We start from the raw sequence: 26076 nt of genomic DNA, 5'->3' as shown, positions 1-26076 counted from the left end.
CCGCCAAATACTCTGTATATATATATATATATATATATATATATATATATATATATATATATATATATATATATATATATATATATATATATATATATATATATATATATATATATATAAAACAAAAGTTTTGAAGAAAAAATTATTTCTGACTATACAATGTACATGGTAGATTAAATTTGACACTTTTAAAAGGAATCTTCGTTATCTGAAAGAGAAGCCTTCTGTAGATGTGCACAAATTTAATTTTTTTAAAATGGCAAAAAGTGCCGTTTCAGAGTTACAGTTTTTTTGAAAATTCGCAGCAACTTTTGGTGTTTCTATGAAAACATTACCAGAGCACGTTTTACGTTGAATCTACTCCTATACTACTAATAGATATCGACAGAAAAATCTATTTTTATATGCTTAGCACCCTTTGTTTTGAAAATGCTTTCACAGAAATTCAAAATTTTCAATAGCGAAGAAGTTTAGCCCACCAATACATTTTCGCATCAACTATTACCAATCATCAATATAATGGAAATCGCGGCTTGTCACTGTAGAGAAATTAAAAAAAACATTTATGCCGTTTTACAGGTTTTGAATTTATTCATTTTACTTCATAGGCTTTAGTAATATGCTTCCTGATAAAACAAATAAGTTATCATTAATTATAAATAAGCACCTTATTACAAAAAGTCAATTTCAACAAATAAAACAAAACTAACTCACTATGACAAAGAAATTAAAAATACTGCATCAAAAAGTAATAGGATTTAAAAAAATTCCATTGTAGACTTGATATATACGATTAAACTTTAACATGGGAAACAACATAAATTGTAGTTTGATAACCGCTTAATCAATGCCTCAAAGCGGAAAATGGACGTTAGAGTGTAACGTACATTTTCATATATAATTACGGTCATCTCGTACGACAGGACGCTTAAAAACAAAAAAGCAAAACGAAGTAAATACTTTTGGCTAGGTGCCATTTGGCACGAATGCGTTCACGTTGTTCTAAAAAGCGTCTCAAAACGCACGAACCAAGATTTTCCTATGAGTCCATAGTAGAAATTAAAAACATTTAGCCGTTGATAAGCGAAAGTTACTGTAGCTTTGTTTTGACTTGATTTATGAACCGAATTTCTGGTCTCGGTTTATTCAAATGAAATCCAGTTACGGTTTGCGACAACTGTGTAATTAAAATTCCAAATTAAATAAGTCACTTGAAAAATTTTGCAATAAATTAATTCGGCACTTCACTAAGTAATTATATAGGCAAAGCGTTGCTTTCTATAACGTTGAATTATATTTAAAAAGATCAAAGTCAAAGTAAAATGATGTTTTATTTAAAAATTGCAGATAACCAACAAGTCCTTGTCAAAATTGAACAAAAAATTGTAATTTAACCCATTCATAGGCGCCCAACGTAATGTAAATTTGGTTACTTTATTTTCGTATTAGAACCAGTACATATTTTATTATCAATAGGATGGAATAAAAACAAACTACATATTTCTTTTAGTTATTAAATAGGAAGCTGAGAGATTCATGCTGGGAGCGGATAATTGATTTACTAAGAATAAATTAGTTGTTATAAGAACAAATCGATCAAGAGTGGAACCACTACAGACGTAAAATTTAAACAATTGTGATATTGTCTTAATCGATTGCACATTGTTTTTGGGTATGTCTTTCGGTAGCACCTTATCATGGGAAAATCATATAAATAATGTAGTAAAATAATATATAGTCATAGAGTATTAGGTAGGTATATTTCATGGAAAACGAAAAAATGCTTTAATGTTATATATAGAAAGAATTTTTATTTGCTAAAAGAGAGCCTTGCGAACTATATATCTGTTAAATTTTCGAGAGTCATGTAGGGGGAAATTTAAAGAAAATAAAATTTCAACCTTAGCTGCGATTTTCATACAAGAGAGCATACTGTTCGTCTTTAAAAACAGAAACCTTTTTGAAAATAGTTTGTATCAGGAAATTTATAGAAGAAACATGGTCAGACTGACTATGAATGTGATAGTGATATGAATGTTTAAGGAGATTTAAAAATGTTAAAGAAACAAATTTTTAATTTACTCGTAGAAATAGAACCATATAGCGTACAAGAATACTATAGATTTATGCAAAACATATAGGACAACCACTGTAAATGACCCTATTTCATTATAATTATGCTTTGAAATAAAGATAATTTTATTATTATTATTATTATTATTATTATTATTATTATTATTATTATTATCATTATTATCATTATTATTATTATTATTATTATTATTATTATTATTATTATTATTATTATTATTATTATTATTATTATTATTATTATTATTATTATATATAGTGATGATGCTCTTCCAGTGAGCTGCGGTGTCCCACAGGGCTCGGTTCTTGGGCCGTTGCTCTTCATCATTTATATAAATGATCTGCCATTGTCCGTGCCAGATGCGAATGTCACCTTGTTTGCTGACGACACTGCCATTCTGTTAACAGCTAAGCATCAACGAATGCTTAGTGAAGATGTCAGCGTAGCAACAAATGTTCTCCAGCAATGGTTTTCTGCAAATAACTTAGTCCTCAATAAACAAAAAACTCAAGAACTTACCTTCTCCTGCAGTAAAGTCGACTATCTGTATCAAAATAATATAACCCTCTTGGGATTCGTAATTGACAGGACTCTGTCATGGTCAGGCCAGATTCATGAGGTCTGTGCAACGTTGTCTCGGCGACTGTTCCTACTGAGACATCTCAGCCATTGTCTAACCCCGGCGGCCCTTAGGATAGCCTATTTTGGGCTTTTTCATAGTGTGCTGTCTTATGGCATTGTGCTTTGGGGTGGGGTTGGATATACGGAAAGAGCTTTTCGTTTGCAAAAGAAGGCTGTGCGGGTGCTCTGCGGTGCCAACCCGATTGCCCACTGCAAGCCCATTTTCTCTGACTTCCAGGTTATGACGCTGCCTTCTACTTATATATACCGATCTATCCTGTATATTCACGAAAACGCGGATGTCTATGGGACACTTGGCAATAGACATGAGTATAATACTAGGTATGTTGACATGATCACCCCTCCTCACTCCAGACTGACGTCCTCACAAAACAATAAGATTAATGTTAAACTGTATAATGTTCTCCCAAATAATATAAAAAATCTACCATACAGACAATTTAAAAAGAGAATGAAAAGTTTTTTTACTGATAATCCTTTCTATGATATTAATGAATACTTGGAGTTGATCAAACATACTACACTTGAATAGACCACTGCGTTAGTGTGTTAGTTCTCAAAATTTGTACAACCTTTTATATTATATATATAAATTCTTTTGTATTGTTAACCTTTGACGTACCATTTGTTGTTTTTGTGACGTATCTGAATGGCCAATAAATTCTATTCTATTCTATTATTATTATTATTATTATTATTATTATTATTATTATTATTATTATTATTATTATTATTATTATTATTATTATTATTATTATTATTATTATTATTATTATTATTATTATTATTATTATTATTATTATTATTATTATTATTATTATTATTATTATTATTATTATTATTATTATTATTATTATTATTATTATTATTATTATTATTATTATTATTATTATTATTATTATTATTATTATTATTATTATTATTATTATTATTATTATTATTATTATTATTATTATTATTATTATTATTATTATTATTATTATTATTATTATTATTATTATTATTATTATTATTATTATTATTATTATTATTATTATTATTATTATTATTATTATTATTATTATTATTATTATTATTATTATTATTATTATTATTATTATTATTATTATTATTATTATTATTATTATTATTATTATTATTATTATTATTATTATTATTATTATTATTATTATTATTATTATTATTATTATTATTATTATTATTATTATTGCTTACTTTGAGGGAAGGAAATTGTTAACAGATTCCCAATTTGGTTTTCGGTCAGGTAGGTCCACCATCCGTGCCTTATACACAGTGATTGAGCATGTGATTGATGGGTTTGAGGAGGGCCTGTCGACTTCGGTAACGATGTGCGACCTCACCAAGGCATTCGACTGCGTGGATACTAATATACTTCTGTCTAAACTTGAGTACTACGGAATTCGTGAAAATACCTTAGCCCTTTTAAAATCTTATTTGACCGGAAGAAAGCAATATGTTGTCTGGAATAATCGGGAATCCACTCTGTTGGACATTACTAATGGAGTGCCTCAGGGTTCCATCCTTGGTCCACTTTTGTTTATAATATATGTCAATGATGTAGTATTTGCAACAAATGCTGCTCGCAGTATACTCTATGCGGATGACACATCATTGATTGAATCGGAGAAAGATCTAACTAATTTAAATAAAAAGGCTGTCACTACACTCTCTATGATTGAGCACTGGTTCTCTGCTAATAAACTTAAATTAAATTCCGATAAAACAAAGACTCTAATTTTCAATACCAATCGAAGAAGTAAAAAATCTGAACCGGTCAAACTCCTTGGTGTTTACCTAGATGCGTTTTTAACGTGGTCGCCTCATATAGACTACCTGTGCGGTAAATTGTCATCTCAGGTTTTTGTTCTGAGACAACTGCGAGGTTCGATCTCGCAAAGCACTCTCCGTATAGTTTATTTTGCACTGTTTCATAGTATCTTATCTTATGGTCTACTACTGTGGGGGAACGCGACGGAGGCCGAGAGAGCCTTTAGATTGCAGAAGTCTGCGGTTCGGGTTCTTGGGGGTGTTCCGCCGTCCAGCCACTGCCGCCCAATATTCAAAGAATTGAAAATACTTACGTTACCATGTATGTTTATTCTCCAAACTTTAGTTGAAATCCACTCAAATTTGTCTGTTTTTCCGACTCATGGTGGATATCACAGTTACATGACGCGAACAGCTGACAATATCAAAACATTAAGATCGAGGTTGTGTACTACACAAAAAAATAAACTTAATCTAGAATTGTATAATATTTTTGCAAACACTATTTTTCGGTCCAAAAATATTGATATTAAACGACTTTCCATCAAAAAATTCAAACAATTATCAAAAAAGTTTTTTGAAGAGCATTGTTTCTATTCCATAAACGAATTTGTTACTTATCGGGCACAGTAGATCTAAATTATTTTAAGTTATTTTATAAATTGTTATTCTTTTGCTGACTTTAAAAATACGTTTTGTATTTGTAAATGGTCAATAAACGATATATATATATATATATATATATATATATATATATATATATATATATATATATATATATATATATTATTATTATTATTATTATTATTATTATTATTATTAGCTATCTACTTAAAGAATAAGATGCGCGGTGACAGGATTATTTTGCCTTTAAGCTAAAAATCAGAAAAACAAAAAATGACATATATTAAACCACAAACATAAAAACAAAAAAGTAAATTACAATGATCCACATTAATTTCAACACTTCAATTTATGAACTCTACAACTGAATAAGGTTCTAGATCTACTAAAATTGATTTTATTTTGTTTTTCAGAGCTTTGTTCAATCTTCATTTCTACTGATAACTTATTAAAAAAAAATTACGCACGAACAACTTTGGTTGATGTAAATAACTCCTTAAACCTAACCCCGCAAAAAAAATCGTTTACGCACATTCAAGATGGTCTAACCAACGGAAGATTTTAATCACCATACGTGATCAAAATTTACATGTCTGTTTTATACATTTTTTTATTTTAATCAACTAATACAGGTGAAATACAAAATGTCCATTCCACATCATCTAAAGACCACGAAAAATCCCTCAAATGTTATTTTTAAGATTCTAAATTATAATTTCGTTAGAATAAATTCAGTTTTAACTCGGCGACGAAATTCAGACCAACCTTCGAACGCGAGTGAAATTACTAAATGATAGAACGGAACAGCTGCAAACATTTTGACGATGGCGGAATAGTTAGAGGCGGAAATCCGGTCCCACCAAAACGGATCTCGTACAAAATTGTTTATAAGAAAACGCTGACCAGATACGCCTTTTAACCGACATCTCATATCGAAAGCAACAAAAAAATGTCTTTTGAGTGAAAAATTATTTTCCTCGGAGATTCCGCAATTTTCATTATAACTTTAGAACGAGATGACTGGGAAAAGAAAAAAAACTCCTCAAGTTCAAAAGTCCGTTGGGGTATTATACGACTGCGGAAAATGACTTATATATTTATTGATATACTGTAACGAGGAAAGGAGGAAAATTTTAAACGAAAAAGAATAAAGCCGCCTACGCGGCATAACTCCAACACGATTGCCCACGCAATGAACAGTAGTTTATCGAATTTTATTTACTCTCGGATCTTTTGTATGGAAAACCAAAACATTTATCCAGAAGTTCTTTCACATCGAACCCACCCTTACATATGGAACATCTTCACAGAGCAGCCGGAATCAAAATGGGAAATATTTTTCTGAAGATAATTCTCCAAAGTCTACTGCATTCTTAGCGCTTAGTAACATCTAAAGAAGCGATAAGATGCAAGCTGGAAATCGATTAGAAAATGGTCGAACAGATAAACCACTTCAAATACCTGCGAGTAGAAATAATGAGCCATGGAAATCTGTTAAGTGAAGTAAAAGAGCAAACAAGGAAAACAGCCCGAATTTCTGGATACTTGAGAGAAATTGTTTCGAACCTAAATAAAAAAAAGTAAAATTATCATGACATATGAGGATCTCGAACAAACATGTAAAGAGAATGGATTTTTAGTTTTTTTAAAACATTTTAAAAACAAAAACAAAGGGATAAAGCCTAAAACCTAGGTAAAGGCAATTAGGCATGATTGAATCTGTTATTTTAAGTAAAACTTTACATTATTAAGTAACATTATATTATATACATTATTATTGAAAGTCAGGGCAAATTTAATTCCGATAAAAACATTATATTGTATAAGAAAACCTGTTACATTAACATTGCATGTCCTTAAATTAAAAAAATAGGACTTCTTACTCGAAGGATAGCGGAAACAGAAAAAAATTGTTTTGTTGTAAGTCTACAACATGTTTAAATTGTTATTTTAAACATTTAAAATAATATTTCGTGATGCTTGTTTTATTATTTGTTCCTTATAATTTCAATGGTTTCCTTTTCAATCCAAATGCAGACAATATTTGTTTTTTAATAACAATAAGTATTAAAATTTATCATGTACATTTAAGTTTCAAGAAGCGTATAACGTCTTATTGATTTATTAAAATGTACAAATGAAGCAAAATTATGTTTAATTTTGATCAAATCCTTAGCATTTTTTTTAAATTTTTTATGTATGCTTATTTTATTATATGTTAATTATAATTTCAGTGGTTTCCCTTTCAATACAAATACAGACAATACTTTTGTTATAATAAGAATAAGTAATAAAAATTATCATGCTAACGTGCGCATGCTAATTTTAATTACTCATTCTTATTAAAACAAAATTATGAGTTTCAAGAAGACATTATAGAATCATATATTAAAAAGCATTTATTCTGAGTGCAAACAGTCGCCTACCAACGGGACTCAACATTCAGCACCTAGACAAGCCAAGCACCAGTATATTGGGTCCACATAATTATTGGAGTACAAAAAAATAAGTAAATTCAGAACTAAAATTCAATATGAATGAATGATTCTTTATAAAAGCGGTTTCTTTTAATCTCTGAAGTTCTAGCTTAGAATCGCGGATCAGTAGAGTGAGTTTTTCCTCAGTTATAGGAGTGAGCTTCTCTCTGTTTAGACCCTTCCCCCAGCGCAATCAATCTGGAATAATGGAACTCAACTTTAGTGGGCCATACATTACATGTGCAGGTCTTCCACAATAGGAATAAATATTTATACGTTTATAACACCGAGACGAAATATACTCTTTAGTGCTTGTCAGAATCTACTAATAATATTTAGAACTTGAAGCGGTATTTTAGAAAAAATGTCCGCTATTCTACCGGGTGTTTCTTTCATATATCTGCAATTGAAAAACAAAAACCCTTTGGTTAGTTTTACGATTTAGTTATTATATAGGCATTCAAGTCCCAAAATATTTGGACAACGGCTGAGAAAGTGGACAATGGATTTTTTTTCAATAATTCAACCATGGATGTTATGTTATTTCATTAAAACTGCAAAAATAAAAAGAACAGTCATTTCATTTTTTTCCTAAAGGGCTAAGGGCTAAAGGGATTTCTTAATAATTTTTTTTTTAGTCCGTAGCACGGTTTTCATTTTAAAGCAAAAAACCAATTTATCTGCACGCTGTAATATTAACGAAGGGACAATACTAACGTACGCCCGCCACTGGTGTATTTAAAAAAAATGTGGGGTACTAAATAATGCCTCTTGATACATACTACATGTGTGTCAAATTTCATTAAAATATCTACAGTGGAATTAAAGATACTAAAAAAATATATTTTATTTTTAAAAATATTACCAGACATATGCTCATATGAAGTTTTCTTTTTAAAATGGACCCAAAAATAGGAACCTAAATTATTGACATTCAATTAGAACACCCCGTAGATTTGGATTGGACGAAAAGCGATTCTATTCCAACTATAAAATGATATGGTCTGGGAATTAAATTACAGGATAAAATGGAGCGATATATACAAAGAGATATTTGAAAACACAATCCTACCGTTTTTTGCGATGGACATTTAAGAGGACAATGATCCGAAACATCGAGTTAGTGAGAGAACGGTTTGGAGAGAGAACATAACTGTACCGGCCATCCCAATCGCCAGCTCTGAACCCCATTGAATATCTTTGGGATGATTTGAAATAGATTGATTCTATATATAATAGATTGATTCTATGTATACCAAAAATAATAAATAAAATCTGTCCCGTAAGAATGTGCGGCATGTGGGGTCTCCTTTATATATCACATCAAGCTATGACGTAAATAAATATTTTCTCAAACTTCTCTTTACTTTTCAGGATCATTTTCTTCCACATATTTATTACATTAAGTAAAGGAAAGGCGTTTAAACATAACTCGAAAGGTGACAATTAGAAATTAAAATAATGGTTCAATTAAATCCACTTTTCTTTAGCATCGCAAAATTTCAAATCAAATTTTACAAGAGACGATACAATAACCCAATTACGAATGTGCGTTAACCTGGAAATTGAGTTTCCGTTTCATGGGAATTCTAAAGCTGACAAAACGTAGCAAAACGATAATTCAGTTATTAGTTTCCGTTAAAAGCTGAAGACGGGACACTAATTCTATCAAAATTTTGCAAAAAATAAATGCTACCCGCTCGCCTCATAACGCTACGAAACTAAAACAATAAATATCTTATTTTGCGCAATTTTCCCGATTCATTCTCCATCGATAAATCAAAAAATTCCACGTTTCTGAGAAAATTGAGCGCCTTACTAAATTGAAGTTGGGGCCCGTTTTCGTCTCCAAAAATGCGAAGCAGAAAATATTTTCCGAGAGAGCTAACAATTTTTGGAAACATTCTTCAGAAAGCACATAAAACGGAGTGAATTACGAGCACAAATTGAAAAGTGTTCGGCCTGCCTGCAGGAATATTCCGTTAAAATGGAAAAATAGATACTAACAATTGCTCTTTTTGATCTCTGACTTCTACACATATGCTTAGGTACGAGGTTAGCGCCAAAATTTCCGGGCCTGACAGATGCAACTCCAGTATCACGATAAAACTTTGTTTTCTTTTAAATATATATCTTAGTAGGCTGCGAAAAAAAAATTGAAGTCTTGCGTCAAATAGTTTTTTATTGACAGCATTTTAAACAAGATGGTCGAATGGGGCAGGAGTCCCTTGAAGATGATTCAAGAACTGGTCGACCAGTGGAGGTCATGCGATTGTGGAGGAGGTGGTATTGAGTGATCGATGTTTAAAGGTCAAAGAAATCTCAGAAATTACCAACCTTTCTGATACAAGTGTTCGTCGAATCCTGCATGATCATTTAGGTATGCATAAGGTTAGTGCAAGATGGGTTCCTAAAAACCTTTCGGTTATTCAAAAACAACGCCGTGTCGAGTGTGCGCGGTCTTTTTTGAAACTATATGGGACGGAACCGAAGCCTGTGATAGAAACTATTATGACGGGAGATGAAACTATGGTTCTCTATTATGACCTTCTATCGAAAAAAGAATCAATGGAGTGGCGTCGTAACGGTGAAGCACCTCCAAGAAAATTCAGAGTCTGCCAGTCAACAAAAAATGTGATGGCCACGATCTTTTGGGATTGTAAAGGAATGCTTTTCATAAATTTTAAAGAAACTAATACCACTATCAATGGTAAATATTACTCAACATTATTATTATAAATTGCGAGGCTGCATACGTGTAAAACGTCGAGGAAAACTGACCGTGCGTCTTTTGCACGATAATGCACCTGCCCATACTGCTGGTGTTGCCAAGAGGACAGGACATAGCTCATTTTGCGGACAAACCAAAAGATAATTTTTTTTAAAGGGATTGAGTTGTTAATAAAGAGATGTAATAAGTGTATTCAAGTTAAGGGGGATTATATTGAAAAAAAATAAAAAAATGTTACTCTACTTTGTTTCTTTCATATTCAGGCCGGGAAATTTTGGCGCTGCCCTCGTATATAAGAAAACGTGAACAAAATTTGATAGTAGTTCTAATTTAGAATCTTGGAAGGAGTGATCTATACCGTGTGTTCAATTTATCTTGATAGCATTTTAATCGGCTGTAACTGTTTTGTTTTTAGAGATATCAAGATAAACAAAAAAAAAACAAAATGTAACCAAGTGTCTTTTCCAAGTAACGTATAAAACAAAACACTATCAATTTTCCGACAAATAAGCCTAAATCATACTTTTTTAAATGTATATTATATACTTTAGTCCACTCGTTTTTGACAAATCGGCAAAAATATAAAATTTTTATATAATTTCAAAAATATGTTTATGTTTGACATATGAGTAAACAGCGTTGATGGTTGAATTATTGTCCAAGTCACTATTGTTAAAATGGTTTTTCGTGAATTTACCATCCGTGAAAGGAGTGATATGCTTGAAGTATACTTTCTGAATAATAAAAGTGCAACCGCAGCTCGTCGTCAGTATATTAGACTTTATTCAGAGCACCGAGCTCCTTCAAAACAGATATATCCAAGGCCGGCAAAGAAATTTGCATAAAACGATAACGTATTAAATGCTAAAAAGGTTTTCCGGAATCATAATGTTTTAAATGAAGAAAATAAGGCAAACATATTACAAATCTATGAAGCACATCCAGTTTCTTCTATTACTAGAGTATATGAAGAGATATGCATTTCTCGAGGATCAATCCACTAATTTTTGAAGGAATATAAAATTAAATTTCGTAAAACTTAAAAACTAAGTGCAGAACAATGTCAAAGTAGGATGAAGTTTTGTTTGGATAGACATAATGAGAATAATAATCTTTTGAAAAACATTTTATGGACTGATGAAAGTTCGTTCACTACAAGAAAGGGTAATAATAATAGACAAAATACGCGATATTGATCTTTAAATAATCCCAGACGAACACACCAAATAAGAACCCAGGGATACCAATCAATTAATGTATAGTATAGTCTCATAGATGGGCATATTTTGGGTCCGATATTTATAGATCAAAAGTTAACTGGAGATCATTATTTGCAACTTCTAGTGAACCAAATAGAACAATATATAGAAGCGCTGATTATATGGCAGCAAGACGGTGCTCCTCCTCACAATGTTGTGCAAGTTCAAAATTTTCTTAACGGAATATCCCGGGGATTGGATAGGATTGGCCAGCCAACAGCCCCGATTTAAATTTAATGGATTTTTTCTTTTGGGGACATTTAAGAAGTCACGTGCACATAACTTCGTGTAATAATGTCGTAGAACTTGAGCAACAGATTTCAGGGGTAATCAATCCGTTAAAAAACAATCCGGAAACGTTACTAAATGCAAGACATCATACAATTAGTGCAAATGAGAAATGTGATCAGGAAAATGGTGATCACATACACACACACAATTTTAAGAATTTTTTACTTTAGTGTGTCTTGTCATTTTTCGTGGTTCTACTTTGATTTGTAAATAATTATTGTTATTACAGTCAGTGAGGACACCCTTTGAAATTGTATAAAAATTTCTTATTTTTGCCGATTTGTCAAAAACGAGTGGACTAAAATATACAGTGTATTACATCATTGTAATCGGAATAATGTATTCTATTAAACACATACATAATATACAGGGTGTTCCTTTCCAAAAAAAAATATGACGTAGGCTTGTATATCAGAACATTGATAGGCTTTTTTTATATGTCACTTACATTTTGTTCATTTATTTACCTTGATATCTTTAAAAACAAAAAAGTTACAGTCAATCAAAGCGTTATTAAGATAAATTCATTACCAATATGAACTGGATTTACAAAGGCAATACCAACATGAGCCCCAAAAGAAAGAAAACGTACATTTATGTACAATTGACCCATATGAATAGACAGAAGGTTGTGATTATTGTTGATGTTCCTATTCAAGTTGGCTAGAATATCATCTGCAAAGAAACTGACAAGAAGCAGAAGTGTAAATCGCTCGCTATTGAACTATAGAGAATTCTCTGAATACTCGACAGACATCTAGCTTGAAATGAGGTGGCTTTTACTTGATAAAAATCCACTTATCAAAATAAAAATTCAGATTTTCACGAAATTACATATTTTGATATGACAATTGTTTCGACAACACCGTGCCTTTATCAAATCAAAAACATTTGATAAACACACGGTGTTGTCGAAACAATTATCATATCAAAATATATATTTTCGAGAAAATCTGAACTTTTAGACATCTAGCTTCGAAATACAGAAGGCAGCGCTTTTAACATCCCCTGAACCTACATCTTCCAACTTCAAATCTAAAATCTGTTCGATTCGCGCTGAACTGGTGCAACATTACAGCACAGATGGTGATGGTACGCGTTCTGAAGTCCTGGGCCCTTAACTATATTATATTAGTATAACTAATTTTGGTACTCATTTATTACTAATTGGCGAGCTCTAGTAGAGCTACTCATCAAAAAATTAAATCCAATTACAAGAAATATTAAATATAAATCATATAAAAAAATTACAGGAGACATAAAAATTAATCTTATATCTACTAAACTTATAACTAAAAAAATTGAAAGAAGAAGAAACAAAATTATAAGCCTTGTCAGTGCGGATAAACGAAGTTGCCTAAATATCGCCTGTAGACCATCATAACAGTGTGACAGTTTGTTGAAGGTAACACACATATTGTAAATAACGTTTTAACAATGGATATTGGATCTGGGCAATCAGAGTAATAAAGTTTATTATTATTATTGTTCCAGAAGAAAAGGACAATTGATTCCGTAATGAACTATCTAAGTCTCTGTGTAAACTCAAACAAAGTACAGCTAACCTTCTCAGTAGAAGAGTATGTTCAGGAAATTTGAGAGCTATGGGATTCGAGGGTCTTGCGTTTCTTTGTTAAAATCAAACCTGGGAGACAGTAGTAGGTGTGTGTATCAATAAAAATGGTTCAAAGTCATTCTATTTATTTTCGATGTGAAGTATGCTGATGATATGAGAGAGATGGGAGAGTGATTCAGGTAGAACTCCCTGAGGTTTAATGTAGACAAAACGGAGAAGTTAAATGTTAAGAATTACTCTCCATATGTTAACTTGAGGAGGTCAAAAATATTAAATTCCTTGGAGTGATTATTGACTCCTAACTTAGTTGGACCTAGAAGATAAACTCTTTGAGGTCAAGTCAAAACAGTTTTGCTGCTTTTCATAGAGATCATCAGAACTACCTATTTTACTTGTGTCGAGTCTCGCATTTCATGGAGTTGTTTCAAGCATGCAATCAAAGCTTTAAAGGCCCAGCAATGCTATATTTTTTGAATTTTTGTTTGTTTTTTGTTAAAATTGTCATTTATATTTGAGCCATTTTATTGTGTAATCTATTCTTATTTCTGTTAATTGTTTCGTAATCTATATTTTATTTACTTCTGGCCGGGTTTCGTTGTCATATAATTTGATTTTGTTGGAAATAAATGATAAAGTATTATTATTATTATCATAGGTCAAAAAATTAGATCTAATGCTCTAATCATGCCCTTCTCGGTTGGTGTTGTCATGATATATCAGACAGCTACGTTTGGAATGTGAAGAACGTGTTCCCTGGAATCAAAAATGGCGTGGGCTCACGATTGTCATAAAACTTAATTTTTGCCACAACAGTTGGAAGTACGTCTACCCTAGTTGTTTCTCAGAGAAACATTTAGGCTGCAATCCACCACTGTTTACATGTGTTATGTTGATACTGGTACAGTTCCAAGTCTTTTTGCCTATTAAAGGGGGAAGGGATGGGATATGATAGTTAAAAGTCTAAGTCGGTAACCATATTTTATACTGGATGTGCAACTTCTACGTTAATACATCATGATTAACTGGCACTAACAAAATTAATATACTTTTTAAAGCTATTTTTACGTTAGTCCATGTAAAACATTCCATTTTACAATTTTTCCAGTCACACTAGTGAATTGGGTCACGTGATCATTGGTCATGCAAATAATAAAAATGAAAATATTGTTTATTTACATAACTAATATAAATAAAAACAACATTTGTAAATAAAAGAAAAATCCACTGAAGTTGGGAAAACTACGTGTCCGTGGTGAATGACTCAGATGGTATAGAATCACAAGTATATGATGACAAAGTAAATAAGGATTTCACAATCATAAAATTCTTTACAAGATCGGGAAGTGTAGTCGAGATAGGTATAACTCATCCAAGAGTTGACAATACCCTCACACGATGTTTATCAAGAAAATTCCTTTTTTTTCAGCTGTACGGTGATTATATGTTTATTCTGGGTGTTAAATTGTTTTATCGAAAAAGTAGGCCAGGTATGTAATATGAATATGTTTCTGGAAAGTTCTATTATGTTATACGCATTATATACTTTTGAGTCTATAACATGGTTTTGATTTTTTCGTTGTTGTTGTAGCTATGTTGCCCATACAGAGTAATAAAAGTTAATTGAGACAAATATTTTTTTTATAAACAAACCTTTCTCATAGCACTAAGTCCCGCAAATTCAGATTAATCAGCAACTTATCAATAATCAATTGACTGCATCGATCATAGATTCAACTTTGCTAGGGCCTTTTTCATGTGGTAATTAGAGAGCGCTATAGCAAAAGCATTAGTTAGAAAGAAATTCAATTTTATGGTTTCCTATAAACTATGCATAAATTACTTATGCTGTTGCCATTACTATTTCTTCAGCACATCGCTGTATTATAGAACATCGCAATATTAAATCAGAAATTTGTATTTTCACAAAATATTATACATTATGTAACTTTATTTAGCAAAAAAAAACGTTTTTTTTATTTAAGGTCTACATTGTAAAGTTTATAACTGGCCTTTTCTGGCAACTAATATTACACTAATAATATTTTGGATTTTAAGTAAACAAAGTATTGTCAAATTACTCCTTAAAGCAGTGTAAGTATATGACCAGAGGTAGATGATATCGACATTAAATCAGAAATTTGTTACAAAATACTGTTAGTGTAATATTACTTGGCAAAAAAGCCGTATACATATGTATTTTTTTAGGTCTTTATTGTAAAGTTTATAGTGGTAGTTTTGTGTTCTACGACGATATTGACTAAACTTTAAATATAAATACCTTGAATAAAAAAAAATACAAATATATCTTTTTTGTCATGTCGTAATACACTAACAAAATAATGCATTCTATCTAAACAAATGATGTAAATGTACTCCTTAAAACAGTGTAAGAATATAAAAAGGGGTTGATAACGATATTAAGTCAGATTTTTTTTGTTTAAAAATACAGTTAGTGTGTAATATTACATGGCAACAAAAGCGTATGTGTATTTTTTTATTCAAGACCTTTATTGTAAAGTTTATAAATGGGTAAATGGTGGTTTTGTTTTCTACCATCATACAGATGAGACTTAGATATTTTTAAACTTTGCAATAAAGACTGTGAATAAAAAAAATTACAATTATATCTTTTTGGCCAAGTCATATTACACTAACAACATTTTGAATCCTGCGTATACAAATTATGTAATGTATATAATCAAAGGTAGATATGGATATTAAATTAGAAATTTTATTTGTTACAAAATATTATTAGTGTAATATTACTTGGCAAAAAAGACATGTATGCATTTCTTTTATTCATGGTCTATGCTGTAAAGTTTACAAATGGCTAGGTCTTGTATATATCGTGGTAATTTTGGGTTCTACTACGATACAGATGAGGCTAAGCCGTTTGTAAACTTTACAAAAATAATTTCTTTTTTCCAAGTAATACTACACTAAGAATATTTTGCATTACAAATTATGTAAAAGTACACCTTAAAACAGCGGAATAATATAACCAGAAGCAGATATCAATCATTATTAAATATTTAAGAATTCTTTTGAATATATTTTTTTTAATATTGCTAAAATATATTTACTGGGTGTTGGAATGTCTACGTCACTATAGTACGTGATAAGGATAGATTTTTTTATTATACAATAATGAGCACGCAAAAATTCCGATTATTGGAGAACAGTGGCCAAATAAACTACCCTTAACCTTGCGCTCAGTCGTGTGGACAACGAAAGAAGTAGGAATTATCGTAGTTCGGCCGATTTTAACCAACGGTTCGCGCAGATACTGCATAGTGACAGGTCATTACTATGAATACAAAATATAATCCGCAAGCCGCAAAACAATTGTGAAGGATTTCGAAGCGGTTAAGGATCAAAAGTTCAACCCTGACGCCAGGCTAGATCGCTGAAACGTCGGGGCAGCATCGTATTCAGCTTCAGAGAATCAATATGGGGAATTACATAAACTGCATCCCGATTTCAATTTTCGATGGAACATAGTACGGCAGGGATAAATAATAATGTATCCCGTTACGCACGAAACTGGCTTGCATCGACCGGACATAGACGTATAGGCATTTCGATATTTACATATTGTCTGTCAAGTTCGCGATTCCAGAATTTCGACCGACGTCACGAGAGTTAAAAATTTTAAATTTTCGCATTTGCCGGGTAACAATTCGGTGATAAAATAACGGTAATTTTACATTATTTTTGACTCACCCCTTAGAGTTTTTATAGAACAAAAATTTAAAGGAAAGCACATACAAGTAAGTGAGTATTCATAAGATTAAACTTTTGAAATTTATTTTTACAAAGACATGGATCATGAATAATTTATCCTGTTACGCAACAAATGACACATAGACAGACATTTTCTTGGAGTTTAAGTTTAAAATTTTAAATTTTCGCATTAGCCGAAACTTTAGGGGTAACAATTCGGTGATAAAACAATGGTAATTTTACATTATTTATAAATATAAATATAAAGAAAGTACATACAAGTAAGTGCGTATTTATACAATTAAACATTTTTAATTTATTTTTACAACGGATGGGATAAAGAATACTTTATCCTGTTAAGCAACAAACGACACATAGACAGACATTTTCTTGGAGATGACACCACTACAAAATTTCGACTTATATCCCGAAAGTTTAATATTTTGAATTTTCGCATAACTCGCAAGTTTTGGTTAGTAATATTTACATTTTTTTGCAGAGAAAAAAATCGCAGTACCACCGACCAGCAGCTCTGGAAACTGCGATTGAAGACAGATTAAATACTAATTGATTTAATATTCAATTCAATATTTGAAAATCAATAAAACAGAGCACTTTATTTACGGTATATAATTTTACAGAGAAATAGCAAATACAATAACGATTAATATCAACAACATTACTAAACAATTACAGAAAAAAAATGCTCACGTAACAAAATCAAAAAGATATATCTATCAAAACCCTTTACTGTTTGCAATTTATATTTTCCAAATTTTTTCTATGTACAAAGCTCATCAATCATCTTGCCGCGTTTGTTATGTTATCTATACGATTATAAAAATTAACCGCAGCCCTAAATATGCTTTGCTAGTTACAAGCTGATGATATTGTTTGCCACTTATCAATATTAAGACTAAATTATTTCAATTTTAATAATATAAAGCATGATTTTCAATAATAACTAACCATTTTGATAAAGAAAAACGGAAATATCCATATAGAATCCTAAGCAATTTTAGTATCTTTAAGACAATATCCGGTTTGTCGAAAATATTGAAGAAATCGGTATAAATGATCCAGCAACCGCTGATATATAGTAATAATTTGCGATTTTCATTAGAAGAATTTCCCAAAAAATAAATATATTTTACTCATGTAGTTAGTAAACATATGCCTGGCAAGTCCGCCCCTGTCAATCATCTGTGCGACCCTCCGCATAATATGAACCGCAGGAAATAAGGGCCCAGAATGCAAATATGCACGTGACGCATTATCTACTACATCTTACAAACGAAGGCCGCCCGAGTCTCAAAACAAAAATACACCTAAACTAACCAAAACTGAACGATAGTGGCAGGAATCGTTTGGGTCGCGATGGCGAATCCGAAACAAAATACTCACTATTTTTTCTCTATTGCTCCTCTATTTGCTGTCACCGAACAGATCTGAAACAAGAAAAAAAAATAATTAAAAAAAAAAGGTAAACACCCGAAAAATTGTGAAAACAGCACATATCGAGGAAAACCAAACCGATCAATCTGGAAATCGATATTTTTTTCGGCGCCTCGTAAAGGTGTGTCGGCAAGAATTATGAATGAAACTTCGTAGTAGATTTATTTTAAAACAATTATTTTTGGAAACCATTTTATTATCGATGCTGCTACACTTTAAATACCGCCGTCCGGTCAAAATATACAGTTTTAGGCACTTAGATGCGAAGTCGTTACGTTTGTTCATCCCCAAGGCGCAGATTTTGCGTTTTCCAAAATAAACCAGAATCGTCATTAGGTATTTACTAAATGAAATAGCTATTATCTAAGCTATCTAGTCATCTACGAGCTGTATCCAAATTATATTTTTTTCGAGTATTGTTTCTTCCATAAAATATTGAAATTCAAAAGCCCACGATCCATGCAGACGTTCGTAATGTTACGTTACGTATATTTTAACAATTCCATCAGACGTGAGAACATTTTAAGCGTTCTTTTTCCGACTCCATCGTTGAGTATAGCATTATATATTAATTTATTTGGCGTAAATGATTTTAAGTTCTCTCTTACAACTTTTAGATACAAATTAAAGCTGGAACTCTTTAGTCAGCAGTAAAGTGTTTTACAAAAAATGATATGAGCGTCTTTTATTCCACACGTATACTAAAATCCGTCTTTTTTCAGTTTTTAACTATTGCGTAGTGAAACTAGGACTTATGTATTATAATTTGTATTAACAGGCCCATTTATTTATATTAATATTTATACTTATTTCATAATATCGTAACATTAATAAGTGGTTAATACACGTTTAATTATGATTAATATTATTATTTTTGCCATGGACCCATCCTAAATATTGCTGCCTTTTGCATACCTTGAAACGCCCAACTGCTGGAGATGTTCAGATAGATACGTTTTCCTGTGACTATGGCGAATATGTATACCCTTTACAGGTCTCGGAGCTCTTTCACGTCAAATGAAAGCTGCCGCCACTTTTTCGCCTTCCCGGTATAGATTTTCTGGAAGTTTTCACCTACTGGAATGCTTAGGTCGATAACCGTTCTGGACTATGCAATCTATCTGTATTGTATTGCATATTTGTCTTCTTTGTCACGAAAGGCTGGTACTTGCAATATTCAGTCCTAGTCTTGAGCAGTCCAGTTTTTAGAGTAATTTCTTGATGGCGGATCTTGGTCGCTTGATCAGTGTAGGTATTGCCTCAAAGCTAGCGACGTACGACCTACCTAGAATGTATTTTCTGTAAAATCTGTAAAGGAGCTGAAAAACTCTATCTCTGGGAAAATATAACCTTGCTTTAAGTAGACTACCGAGTCCAATTTGCTAACCTACCATGCAAGTTCTTGATGATAAAGGTGGTGGATTGCTAGAAAAATTATTTTGGTTCCTCGTTTCATCTACGAAAGCTGCTTCTAGATTTAACAGCTCTCGATCTCATTCATCACCAGCTAAGTATAGCTTTTCCATAGCCGATTTAGGTTTAGGGTCTGTTAGGGTTGTTCTAATTTTCCCGTTTATATCCGAACGTGCAATTGCATTGATTTTGGTTTTCGCATTTAAATCTTTTTACTATATTGTCTTGTGCAGCTTGTTTATTGTTATCTGTGGTGAGGCTCAGCTAAATTCCTGGGTAGTCACAGGTACGCCCCTCCAGATCTTGGAGCACCATTAGCCTCACCCATTGTCTCTGGAAACTTTTCTTCTACGAAAATAGATCTCTTTTCCTCAAGCCTATAATTTCAAATCAGTCATATACAGTTGATGAGATATTTTATGATTTTGGTTGATTTGGTAAGCATAATTATTGTTATTTAATAGGTGACTTTGCTGGTTCAGCGCCAAACAAAACCACAAAGTGCTCAAACTGTCGCCCTGGCATATCATATTTTTGATGATTCACATGTAATTTTGTCGTAAAGCGGTACATTTCTTATTTATTTATTTATTCATTTATTTATTTAAAGAAGTCTACTTAACAGGCATGAAGCCCAATTAACAGGTAGGTTGTCGTACAAAGTGTTAAATAGTTACATTGCAAGTAATGATATCACAACGCTGGAGAGCAAGACAATCCTCTTAAACACCGGATTTTTTTTTATTTTACGTGGTCCACGTATATCAAAAAACTGACACCAAGATCTTTACCAATTATTATTAACGCTTATTTAAGAGTGGAAAAATCATATAAATATTCCAAAATTATTTGACATGCAGTATTTCTGAGGCAATTGGAGGGAGAAACTTGATTTATATGTTATGAAGCAAGATCAAAAGCATGTCTCCTCCAAATCTGAAGCAATTAAAAAAGCTGTAAAGTTCTATAAATAATGGGATCTTATTAATAATGTAAGTAAACAAAAAAACATTTATGCTGAATAGTCAGTTTTCTATGAATTTCATAATAAGCAGGCCTTATAGCACTTTATGTTCACACTGCAAGAATTAAGAGATTCAGGTCATTTTGAAAAACTTGAACTTGTTACTTTAGAAAAATTCGATTTTTTTGATTATATACAGGGTTTTAATTATAAGATGCAAATGAAAAATCGTAAAAAATATGGCTAATCGGTTCAAACAGTATCACAGGCCGCATCAAGAGCTACAATTTTTGTATTTGTATTTGTATAAATAAAATATGTACAGACAAATTTTGCTCGATCTCAGCGATTCGTTGTATTAAAAAACAAAAAAATCACGTCGCAGCGCAAAATTTAATTCACGGAATAAAACAAAAAAAGGCAATATAATACGTTGGACCATGAGCAATGCTTCGAGATTCCCGATTTGAGAGAAATTTTTGATATAAACGGCTCATATGATGTAGGACGAAATTAGATTCTCTTTATTAGTTTTTTAATCTTCTTTGAAGCAGATATACATAACGGATTTAATAAACTTGGAAATATACGTGATCTATGGCATTTTTTTAGTTCAGGATGGGGAGGGGATGCGAAATACTTCCTAGCGCGTGGCGCGTTAAAACTTCAAGAAAAATTAAACAAAAACAAAACGTATCTATTGCATACCGCGTCCAATAAACGCGTGAAAAAAAACTCAGAGAGGGCCCCAGTCTAAACTTAGATTTGGGCACGTGTGCAAGCAGAAGTATACCACCGGGGGACAGCGTTGCCACACTTTGCAATATGTAATTAAAAGTTTAATAAAACGAGAGTTTTCTTAACATCAAAAAAATTTTTTTCGCCCTCTTTCCTACATGAAAACTAAGCTTTTGGGAGAATCATACCCAAAGCAAGGCCATATGGGTAGGAAAAAAATAGCTGGGGTACTCGACAGTACTATTTGGACAATCCGTAGTCAACGTGGCAACGTAACCTTATAAAATACGTATTCCTGCTGGCAACTGCTGCTACCCGGGGCAGATAGGTCATGACGAACGCGTGTGGGGAGCAGAAGAGGGGGTTGAGGCGTCAAGACGGCTGTTATGTTGACTCACGATCCGTCGGTAACGTCCACATACTCTCTTTCTTTATTCTAATTAGGTGATTGCGACGTTGTCGATTGTCACGATAATTCAGATAAAGATCGAAACTACGTCGACACAATTTACTCAGGAACAACTTAACATCGTTTCTTCTGCTAAATTTGAGATTCTTTTACACTCGATCTTTATCTTAGTTACCAATCAAGTTGATTGGCTTAGTTCAGCACTATAAGTTTCCTTCGTATGTTATCCATTGCTACTTTTTATCATATGCAGCTAGAAACCATAGTTAACACTCTTTTATATACAGTCCTTGCTCGTACATTTTTCCTTCTATAATTGTTTTAATCTCATGTCTCTAGGTATCACATTTATCCACATTCTCCAATTTCTTTTTCACATGCTGTCCTCTAGTTCTCGTTGGTCCATTTTGTCTTCCATAATTATTTAATATCATGTATCTAGGTGTCCCATTTAGCATTCTTCATTATCTGTTTTATGTACTGCCCTCTAGGTCTTACTGGTACATTTTCCCCTCTATTGTTTTAATCGCATTTCTCTAGGTATCCCATTTAACATTCTCCATTACCCGTGTACATTTTCCTTCTATAAATCTTTTAATCTCATGTCTCTAAGTATCACATTTAATATCTGATTTGTATACTATCCTCTAATTCTTGCTGGTACACTTTTCCTTCTATAATTCTTTTAATCCCATTTCTCTAGGTTACCCATTTAACGTTCTCCATTACCTGTGTACATTTTCCTTCTATAAATCCTTTAATCTCATGTCTCTAATTATCACATTTAATATCTTTCATTATCTGCTTTATATACTACCCCTCTAATTCTTGATGATATACTTTTCCTTCTATTCTTTCGTCTCATTTAACATTCTCAATTACTTGTGTACATTTTTCCTCTATAAATATTGTAATCTCCTGTCTCTAAGTATCACATTTAATATCCTTCATTATCTGCCTTATATACTATCCTCTAGTTCTTGCTGGTACACTTTTGCTTCTATAATTGTTTTAATCTCATTTCTCTAGGTATCGCATTTAACATTCTGTGTGTGTAAGAATGTTGTCTCTAAAAAATAATAACAGCCTAGTTGGTTAGGAAGCCAATAGCCTGCAAACGAGCGATATACAATAATGAAGTGCTCAATAAAATCTTAAAGAAAACTGCCTAAAAAATAAGAGTTAAGTACTTTTTTTTTCAAAGAAACTTCCACAGGCTACTGTAATACTTTTTATAAAACTCCTGCGTCATTTTTTGTTGACTCGAACTAGCTAACGTTTCGCCAATCATCCTGTTGGCTTCTTCAGAGTTTCATTGGAACTCAAAAGTTTTATAAAAAGTATAACAGTTATATATAGTTTATAATCAACTTAATATTTACATTATCTAACCATAGTTTTGATTTATTAAAGTATTTTAATCTTAATTATACTATTCCGTTGCTTTGATGGTACGTAGTCGTAATATTGTTGATAAGCAAGCTGTACTGTTACCTATTTGATGCTATTTGATTATTTTGGTTTATTGTAGTGATACATTCTAGTCTATATCTCAAACTTTGTGATCTAGGTGGGTTAGATTAGTTGTCTTGCCTCTATTGTATTTCATGGGAATACTAAAATTACTTAGCACTTAAATAAAAATTCTATTATTATTATTATTATAAGAAAAAATATGAAATAAAATACTATTTACAATAAGATATAGATTTTGTTTTTTTATATCAACAAAAAAAAATATAAATTCATAATTTTCTTTTTCACTTTCTTTCTCATCATAACTTTTTTAGACATTTTCATCCTTTCGATGTTTCTAGGCTAGGAAAATTGTTGACTCGTCTCACACGTCGTGTCAAAACTCGTGACTAAAATACACTATTAAAGTTTTATTGTTTTCCAAGACCAAGAATAAACAACGTTTCTAGTACTTAGATAATTAATATTCAGCGATAAGTAATTTGATATTAGAAGTGACAATGAACGACAAAATTATCGTTTTGATTAGTTCAACCGTGATCCATAAAAACATCAACGAATAAATTCCGGCAGCATTCTCATACGCACCCAAAATGAGACGACATGTTTTTGCACTTCCGATTTTTTTTTTGTGACCACACCAAAAACGGCAACGCTGCCTTCCCTAACGGTTAGTCACCTTTCCAAACCACCGGAAAAGCCGATGCCATCTGCCAAGAATCCAGGCATCTGAGATACCTACTACACCAGTGGCGTTTTATTGAGGAATCTACCTGGTTTCGGGTAAAACAAAAGGCCGTTGGAACAGGATCACTTCATATAATTGCGTTATCTGATTTCCCGAGAAAGAACTTTTAAACTGGACTTTAAAATCCTGGATAAAACCGATCGATAAGTATTAGCAACTCCTAAGCAGAAGGAAAATTATTTCCATTCGCTAATTTTCGAAAAAATAGACCAACCAAACATACCGATTCTAAAAAAAATTGTTTTGAGCGCACCATTTGTTCGCGAAACTGTGTTGTTCAACTTTGCGTTGGACGTCTGCCCAATAGGAAGAGATTTTTGGACTGTGCTTCCTGGATACCGTCGAAACATCCTAGTTTTAGGTCCACGGTGCGAATAAAATCGTATGGATTATACGGCTTGCGAACTAAATTCGCAAAATTCTTGTTTTTTCTAAGTTTTTTTTTTTTCAATTTTTCTTGGCACTTTGCAAGCCTTTGATGAAATAATACCATGTATAAAAAAATATCAAAAACAAACTTATCTCGACCGGAATTTCAAGCACAATTTGATAACAAAAATGAAGACAATAATAAACTAACGAAGTTAAAAAATTATTTCTGTGATGTAAAAAGAAAGAAAAATGGACAATAATGGAGTGGATTTTAACTGATTTTGAGCGATTCTCTGTAAACCAAACGGAAGCAAAGGACATTGCGTCATCGATGCCCATTGGTGCAAAATAATAACATGCATTGTGAACATCTCCACGAGTTTAATCCATGTTCGACGAACACGTGGCCTTAGCACGTGACCAATTCTAACTACACCGCCGTGTTTTCGATTACTCACTTTTTTTTTGAAATTTTCAATCAACGAACTAACCCCTACCCCTAATGAATTGAAGGTAGGGATTTCCTTGAATAAGTATACAACAATTTTTGGGGCACGTTGTTGAGTAAGTGTTTTTTTTTTTGATAATTTTCGTAATGAGATTTCATCAGTATTGCGAAAGGCTTTGTTATTATTGTCATTATAATATTATTTTATCTACGAAACGTGTAATAAACATCACACATATGTTATATATGTCTTTATATGTTTTTATGTTATATTTTAGTTTATGTTATATGTTCATTTAAAACCCCGTTTATTCAACACCCGCTGCTGCAAGGTTTTGGAATTATGTATTGGGTATCGATTGTAACAGAGACGTAAATGCTTTGCTTGGAATTTGTATAATAAGCAAAATTAAACTTAATTACATACCTAATTAATCGATATATGTTAATAAAGCGTTAATTAAGGGCAGATTCGAAAGATTTTTTTTAAATGACCTCTTTCTAATAGCTAACAGTTTATTTGTTGCAAATTACAACTATAAGAAAAAAAACACAAGGAAGAAACATAGCCCAATGGCTTGGAACCTAGTAAGTAGACTAAAAGAACAATAAAAATAAGTATTAAAAAAAGAAAACAATACAGAGCATCTCCAAACGGATATACATACCATCAATCCCACAATATATTTCTTTTTCGAGTTGGCTGTAATCGTATTCGACAAAACAAAACTCTGGTGGTCAGCCATTTTGATTCTATAATTTGACGTTTAGTTGCTTGATATTTTTTGAGCATCAAAACTATTGCAAACAAAAATAATTCATTGCATTTTGTGTAGTGGTATAGTGGTTT

At 31.8% G+C, this 26076-nt stretch overlaps 1 protein-coding gene across 8 annotated transcripts in view; it reads right to left on the bottom strand.

The window, feature by feature from the left end:
• Positions 1-26076, bottom strand: part of LOC132708646 (myocyte-specific enhancer factor 2) — a 94989-nt gene that overhangs the window by 39971 nt on the left and 28942 nt on the right. For all 8 annotated transcript variants that reach the window (XM_060681101.1, XM_060681100.1, XM_060681106.1 and 5 more), the window contains one exon: positions 18608-18651. The gene's annotated coding sequence lies outside the window, so the exon portion shown is untranslated. The remainder of the gene's footprint in view (positions 1-18607; positions 18652-26076) is intronic.

This window comes from Cylas formicarius, unplaced genomic scaffold, assembly GCF_029955315.1.
Source record: "Cylas formicarius isolate icCylForm1 unplaced genomic scaffold, icCylForm1.1 PGA_scaffold_12__32_contigs__length_19106922, whole genome shotgun sequence".
NCBI classification, from domain to species: domain Eukaryota; kingdom Metazoa; phylum Arthropoda; class Insecta; order Coleoptera; family Brentidae; genus Cylas; species Cylas formicarius.
The sequence above is the reverse complement of the archived record's forward strand: the minus strand, read 5'-3'. Positions and strand labels throughout refer to the sequence as shown.